Source organism: Oncorhynchus tshawytscha, linkage group LG11 (genome assembly GCF_018296145.1).
Source record: "Oncorhynchus tshawytscha isolate Ot180627B linkage group LG11, Otsh_v2.0, whole genome shotgun sequence".
Taxonomy (NCBI): domain Eukaryota; kingdom Metazoa; phylum Chordata; class Actinopteri; order Salmoniformes; family Salmonidae; genus Oncorhynchus; species Oncorhynchus tshawytscha.
The window spans coordinates 41,685,326-41,693,316 of NC_056439.1; positions in this window are offsets into that span (position 1 = coordinate 41,685,326).

Genomic DNA, 7,991 nt, shown 5'->3' on the forward strand with positions numbered 1-7,991 from the left:
AAACCATTCATCTAAACCATACATCTAAACCATACTTCTAAACCATTAATCTAAACCATACTTCTAAACATTTATCTAAACCATACTTCTAAACCATACATCTAAACCATACATCTAAACCATACTTCTAAACCATTAATCTAAACTATACTTCAAAACCATTTATCTAAACCATACATCTAAACCATACTTCTAAACCATACATCTAAACCATACTTCTAAACCATTCATCTAAACCATACATCTAAACCATTTATCTAAACCATACTTCTAAACCATACATCTAAACCATACTTCTAAACCATTAATCTAAACTATACTTCTAAACCATTTATCTAAACCATACATCTAAACCATACTTCTAAACCATACATCTAAACCATACTTCTAAACCATTCATCTAAACCATACATCTAAACCATTTATCTAAACCATACATCTAAACCATACTTCTAAATCATACATCTAAACCATACATCTAAACCATACTTCTAAACCATACATCTAAACCATACTTCTAAACCATACATCTAAACCATACTTCTAAACCATACATCTAAACCATTCATCTAAACCATACTTCTAAATCATACATCTAAACCATACATCTAAACCATACTTCTAAACCATACATCTAAACCATACTTCTAAACCATACATCTAAACCATACTTCTAAACCATTTATCTAAACCATTAATCTAAACCATACTTCTAAACCATTAATCTAAACCATACGTCTAAACCATACTTCTAAACCATTTATCTAAACCATATATCTAAACCATACTTCTAAACCATTCATCTAAACCATACTTCTAAACCATTCATCTAAACCATACATCTAAACCATACTTCTAAACCATTCATCTAAACCATACTTCTAAACCATTTATCTAAACCATACATCTAAACCATACTTCTTAACCATTCATCTACACCATACTTCTAAACCATACATCTAAACCATTAATCTAAACTATACTTCTAAACCATTTATCTAAACCGTACATCTAAACCATTAATCTAAACCATACATCTAAACCATACATCTAAACCATACTTCTAAACCATTCATCTAAACCATACTTCTAAACATTTATCTAAACCATACTTCTAAACCATACATCTAAACCATACATCTAAACCATACTTCTAAACCATTAATCTAAACTATACTAAACCATTTATCTAAACCATCTAAACCATACATCTAAAGCATAAAACCATACATCTAAACCATACTTCTAAACCATACATCTAAACCATTCATCTAAACCATACTTCTAAATCATACATCTAAACCATACATCTAAACCATACTTCTAAACCATACATCTAAACCATACTTCTAAACCATACATCTAAACCATACTTCTAAACCATACATCTAAACCATTCATCTAAACCATACATCTAAACCATACATCTAAACCATACTTCTAAACCATACATCTAAACCATACTTCTAAACCATACATCGAAACCATACTTCTAAACCATTCATCGAAACCATACTTCTAAACCATTTATCTAAACCATTCATCTAAACCATTCATCTAAACCATACTTCTAAACCATTCATCTAAACCATACTTCTAAACCATTCATCTAAACCATTTATCTAAACCATACTTCTAAACCATTCATCGAAACCATACTTCTAAACCATTTATCTAAACCATACTTCTAAACCATTTATCTAAACCAAACTTCTAAACCATTTATCTAAACCATTCATCTAAACCATACATCTAAACCATACTTCTAAACCATTCATCTAAACCATACTTCTAAACCATACTTCTAAACCATACATCTAAACCATACTTCTAAACCATTTATCTAAACCATTAATCTAAACCATACTTCTAAACCATTAATCTAAACCATACTTCTAAACCATACTTCTAAACCATTTATCTAAACCATACATCTAAACCATACTTCTAAACCATTCATCTACACCATACTTCTAAACCATACATCTAAACCATTAATCTAAACTATACTTCTAAACCATTTATCTAAACCGTTCATCTAAACCGTTAATCTAAACCATACTTCTAAACCATTAATCTAAACTATACTTCTAAACCATTTATCTAAACCATTCATCTAAACCATTCATCTAAACCATACATCTAAACCATACTTCTAAACCATTCATCTAAACCATACTTCTAAACATTTATCTAAACCATACTTCTAAACCATACATCTAAACCATACATCTAAACCATACTTCTAAACCATTAATCTAAACTATACTTCTAAACCATTTATCTAAACCATACATCTAAACCATACTTCTAAACCATAAATCTAAACCATACTTCTAAACCATTCATCTAAACCATACATCTAAACCATTTATCTAAACCATACATCTAAACCATACTTCTAAATCATACATCTAAACCATACATCTAAACCATACTTCTAAACCATACATCTAAACCATACTTCTAAACCATACATCTAAACCATACTTCTAAACCATATATCTAAACCATTCATCTAAACCATACTTCTAAACCATATATCTAAACCATACATCTAAACCATACTTCTAAACCATACATCTAAACCATACTTCTAAACCATACATCTAAACCATTCATCTAAACCATACATCTAAACCATACATCTAAACCATACTTCTAAACCATTAATCTAAACCAGACATCTAAACCATACTTCTAAACCATACATCTAAACCATACATCTAAACCATACTTCTAAACCATATATCTAAACCATTCATCTAAACCATTAATCTAAACTATACTTCTAAACCATTTATCTAAACCATACATCTAAACCATTAATCTAAACTATACTTCTAAACCATTTATCTAAACCATACATCTAAACCATACTTCTAAACCATACATCTAAACCATACTTCTAAACCATTCATCTAAACCATACTTCTAAACCATTAATCTAAACTATACTTCTAAACCATTTATCTAAACCATACATCTAAACCATACTTCTAAACCATAAATCTAAACCATACTTCTAAACCATTCATCTAAACCATACATCTAAACCATTTATCTAAACCATACATCTAAACCATACTTCTAAACCATACATCTAAACCATACATCTAAACCATACTTCTAAACCATACATCTAAACCATACTTCTAAACCATACATCTAAACCATACTTCTAAACCATATATCTAAACCATTCATCTAAACCATACTTCTAAATCATACATCTAAACCATACATCTAAACCATACTTCTAAACCATACATCTAAACCATACTTCTAAACCATACATCTAAACCATTCATCTAAACCATACATCTAAACCATACATCTAAACCATACTTCTAAACCATTAATCTAAACCAGACATCTAAACCATTAATCTAAACCATACTTCTAAACCATTAATCTAAACCATACATCTAAACCATTAATCTAAACTATACTTCTAAACCATTTATCTAAACCATACATCTAAACCATACTTCTAAACCATACATCTAAACCATACTTCTAAACCATTCATCTAAACCATACTTCTAAACCATTAATCTAAACTATACTTCTAAACCATTTATCTAAACCATACATCTAAACCATACTTCTAAACCATACATCTAAACCATACTTCTAAACCATTCATCTAAACCATACATCTAAACCATTTATCTAAACCATACATCTAAACCATACTTCTAAACCATACATCTAAACCATACATCTAAACCATACTTCTAAACCATACATCTAAACCATTCATCTAAACCAGACATCTAAACCATACTTCTAAACCATATATCTAAACCATTCATCTAAACCATACTTCTAAACCATATATCTAAACCATTCATCTAAACCATACTTCTAAACCATACATCTAAACCATACTTCTAAACCATACATCTAAACCATTTATCTAAACCATACTTCTAAACCATACATCTAAACCATACTTCTAAACCATTAATCTAAACCAGACATCTAAACCATACATCTAAACCATACATCTAAACCATTCATCTAAACCATACATCTAAACCATACTTCTAAACCATACATCTAAACCATTAATCTAAACCAGACATCTAAACCATACATCTAAACCATTAATCTAAACCAGACATCTAAACCATACATCTAAACCTCAAGGAAGAGCTCTGACATGTCATCCCTGTCTCTCTGCCCTGGCGGGACACACTCCTTTTTAATGTTTTGGTGCTTCTAGTAGCTTTTAGTTATCCGTGTGATAAAATAAGTGTGGATTAGAGCTGTTTAGCGGTTTCCTGCCTCTATAGCAGAGCCCCTCCTTCACATGAGTGCTACTGTGACCTCCAGTGACTCCCTGAAACAGAGGCTGGTATCACTAGTCTGTACACTAGTTCTCTCCTTTCAAAGGCAGTACGCTCACAGAAAAATAACCTTTAGTTTAGATCGAATGGAGAATAGATTTATTTAGTTGTGTCTGATTAGTTGCACCTGTTTCGTGTTTAGGTCTTGGTTTTGGGCTATTTAAACCCGGTAGGCCCGTCGGCTTTTGTGCAAGCTTGTTTTCTGTTATTTGGTGTGTGTGATTTCTGTGGATGTTACTTTTTCCCGAACCGTTTCGTCCTGTTGTTTTGGACTGGGTCTTTTAGTGCCCGTGTGTGTGGTGTTGACCGACACTGTTGCTTTGGGAATAAACTATCCACGTATCTACTACCCTGCTCTCTGCGCTTGACTCCTCCACCCACTACTTCTAGAAGTACTGACAAGTAGACATATTTTGAATAGGACATACTATGTAGAGTCCTAATAAATCACCAGTAATCCAGGCATAACCCACAGAAAGAGAGCAAGAGGGCTGCGCAACATTTAGGACTAGTTTCCCAAACCCAGATGAATAAGTTTACTCCTGGACTAAACTAAGTATGCTCAACGGAGAATCTTATGATATCCATTCATGGGAGGAATTGCCCATTACTTCTGACCAAGTGTCCCCCAGATCTAGACCCATTCTAAAGGTCAAACAATACTACCACACAGGCCTAATGTGGAGAAACTCAATGCTCTCTAAAGCAAAACGGATGGTAAATAATAACAAACTGTTTGGCCAGGGAGGCGGACAGAAACAACTTCAGCACTGAAAATAAGCAGAAAATAAACCCCTGACAGAAAGAGAGGGCTGTGCAGTGTGACTGTGTGTTCCAGCTGTATTTGTCTTGATTTGATAGTTAGATTGGATCTGGTAATGGTGTTTGAGCTGTGTGTGTTAGTTAGGCCTGCTTGGTGTGATCTACTCTATCAGGGGTGATAGACTCACTAGAGGCCAGTGCAGGGAGCGAGGGGGAGAGAAGGAGGGGGAGGAGGGAGGGAGCGAGGGGGAGAGGAGGAGGGGGGGAGGAGGGAGCGAGGGGGAGAAGAGGGGGGGGCGAGGGGGAGAGGAGGGGGGAGCGAGGGGGAGGGGGAGAGGGGGAGGAGGGAGCGAGGGGGAGAGGAGGAGGAGGGGAGGAGGGAGCAAGGGGGAGAGGGGAGGGGGGGGGGGAGGGGGAGAGGAGGGGGAGCGAGGGGGAGAGGGGAGAGGGGGAGGAGGGAGCGAGGGGGAGAGGAGGAGGGGGAGGAGGGAGCATGGGGGAGAGGGGGGGGGGGCGAGGGGGAGAGGAGGAGGTGGGGAGGAGGGAGCGAGGGGGAGAGGAGGAGGGAGCGAGAAGGAGGGGGAGGGGGAGGAGAGAGCGAGGGGGAGGAGGAGGGGAGGAGGAGGGAGCGAGGGGGAGAGGAGGAGGGGGAGGAGGGAGCGAGGGGGGGGAGGAGGGGGAGGAGAGAGAGAGAAGGACTTAACAAATTCTCAGACTTAACAAATTCTCAGGAAAGTGCTTGAACAGGAGTGAACACACACACACACACACACACACTTGACTGTTGAAACACACACACACACAGAAATGGGTTCAGGGGCCCTGGTACCTCACGGCTGAACCACAACCACAGAGGCCCAGAGAGAGCAAGGGTCAAGGTCTTTACAAGGAACCAAACTCCTGCTTTGAAATATAAACACTAACACACACACACACACACATTCTCTCTCTATCTCTCTCTCTTTAAAAGATTGCAGTGCTGACTGGGGATTGCCTGGATTCGGTTCAATTCACAGCAATTACAGGATGTTTCAGGAAATAAACCGCTAATACTGCTCTTATACACACCAGTTGGTGAGACTCTAAGGCTCTGCTGTTGCTGGAGAAAATAATCTGAGATGAGAGAATCTGGTGAGGCATTGACATCAACTCATTGGAACATAAAGTAAGAAAATTGAATTAGAAGGGTTGTGAAACACACACACACATACACACACACACACACACACACACACACACACACACACACACACACACACACACACACACACACACACACACACACACACACACACACACACATACACACACAGAAACAGAAACACAAGAGAAGAAAACAGGCAGGCCAAAGTGTGCGTGTATGTAAGTGTGTGTATGCAAGACTGTTTGTGTGTGTGTGTGTGTGTGTGTGTGTGTGTGTGTGTGTGTGTGTTTGTGTGTGTTTGTGTCAGTGCTGATTGCTCATGACTTCATTCATCTCTGTAGTGAGGTGATAATGATTAGGTTTCCCAGCACGCTAGAGGATGTCTAACCCCTCGACTGACAGGGCTGTGGCACACACACACACACACACACACACACACACACACACACACACACATGTGCTCACGTACACACACACACAAACAAAGACACAGGTTTATGACTGTCGCTGCCATGATCCCCCAATTAGTTCTGGCAGAGAGAAATGGAGTTCTGCCACGTCTGACAGGCCAACAGTCACTGTTACTCTGGGGATGGACGGATGAAGGGAAGGAGGAAAAGAGGAGAGAGGGAGACGTGTTGACTGGCAGGGGACTGTTATTGGTGTTTTGTTGTCTGGGTCTGTGGCGTTGCCTTTGTTCAGGCCCTGGTTTTTACTGGACTAACACAGACACCCTGTAACTACAGAGAGAGAGGGGGAGGGGGGAATAGAGTGCATGAGAGAGAGGAGTGGAAGGAATAGACAGAGATAAAAGATGAAAAGAACAATTGATCTCTGAATCGTAAAATGATATAGTGGGAAGGCAGGCAGGCAGGCAGGCAGCGGTGACTCAGATGGCAGCTATAAGCCTGGCGATGATCAGAGAAGGATAAGATGATTTCTGTTTGGACCGCTGCAGAATCAGGCTGCTCAGATATCTATTTTCCATTAACTACACAGGGTTTTATTTTGGCCACATGAAGTCAGTCTGACTGTGATGGAAACAGGGAGGAATGGAGGGATGGAAGGATTACAACAAGCTCTCACAGTCTCACTGCAGAAGTGTTGCGCCTGCTGCTCTGTATCGTTCCATTTCTCCAAACATTAAATTTCAAAGTTAAGGGTTAAGTTTAGTTTAAGGTAAGGGTTAAGTTTGGTTTAAGGTAAGGGTTAAGTTTAGTTTAAGGTAAGGGTTAAGGTTTGGGATAGGGTTAAACCCAAAATGTAAAAACAAGTGCCCACAAGTGGGATCCAACACACAACCTTCTGATTGAGAGTCATGGGATTACTCCAACCCACCACCTCATTCACAACGCCCTAGCAAAACCAAAGCCTACTTGATTGCAATAGCACTCACTGTTGCCCCTAGTGGCCTGCTTTGGAGGTATTTCCCAATGTATACAGGACATGGTTAGACATCTAATTTTGACTTAAATGTTGAACAACTGAGGATGAAGGACAGGAAGGAGGGTCAGTGGAGACTGGAGGGAGACTCAGACAGAACCCAGTGGAGACTGGAGGGAGACTCAGACAGAACCCAGTGGAGACTGGAGGGAGACTCAGACAGAACCCATGCATTTCTCTCTCCTCTCCTACCATCCCGTCCCCTGACCTCCTCACTTCTCCTCTCTCCTCTCCTCTCCTCTCATCCCATCCCTGCCTTCCTCTCTTCTCCTCTCTCCTCTCATCCC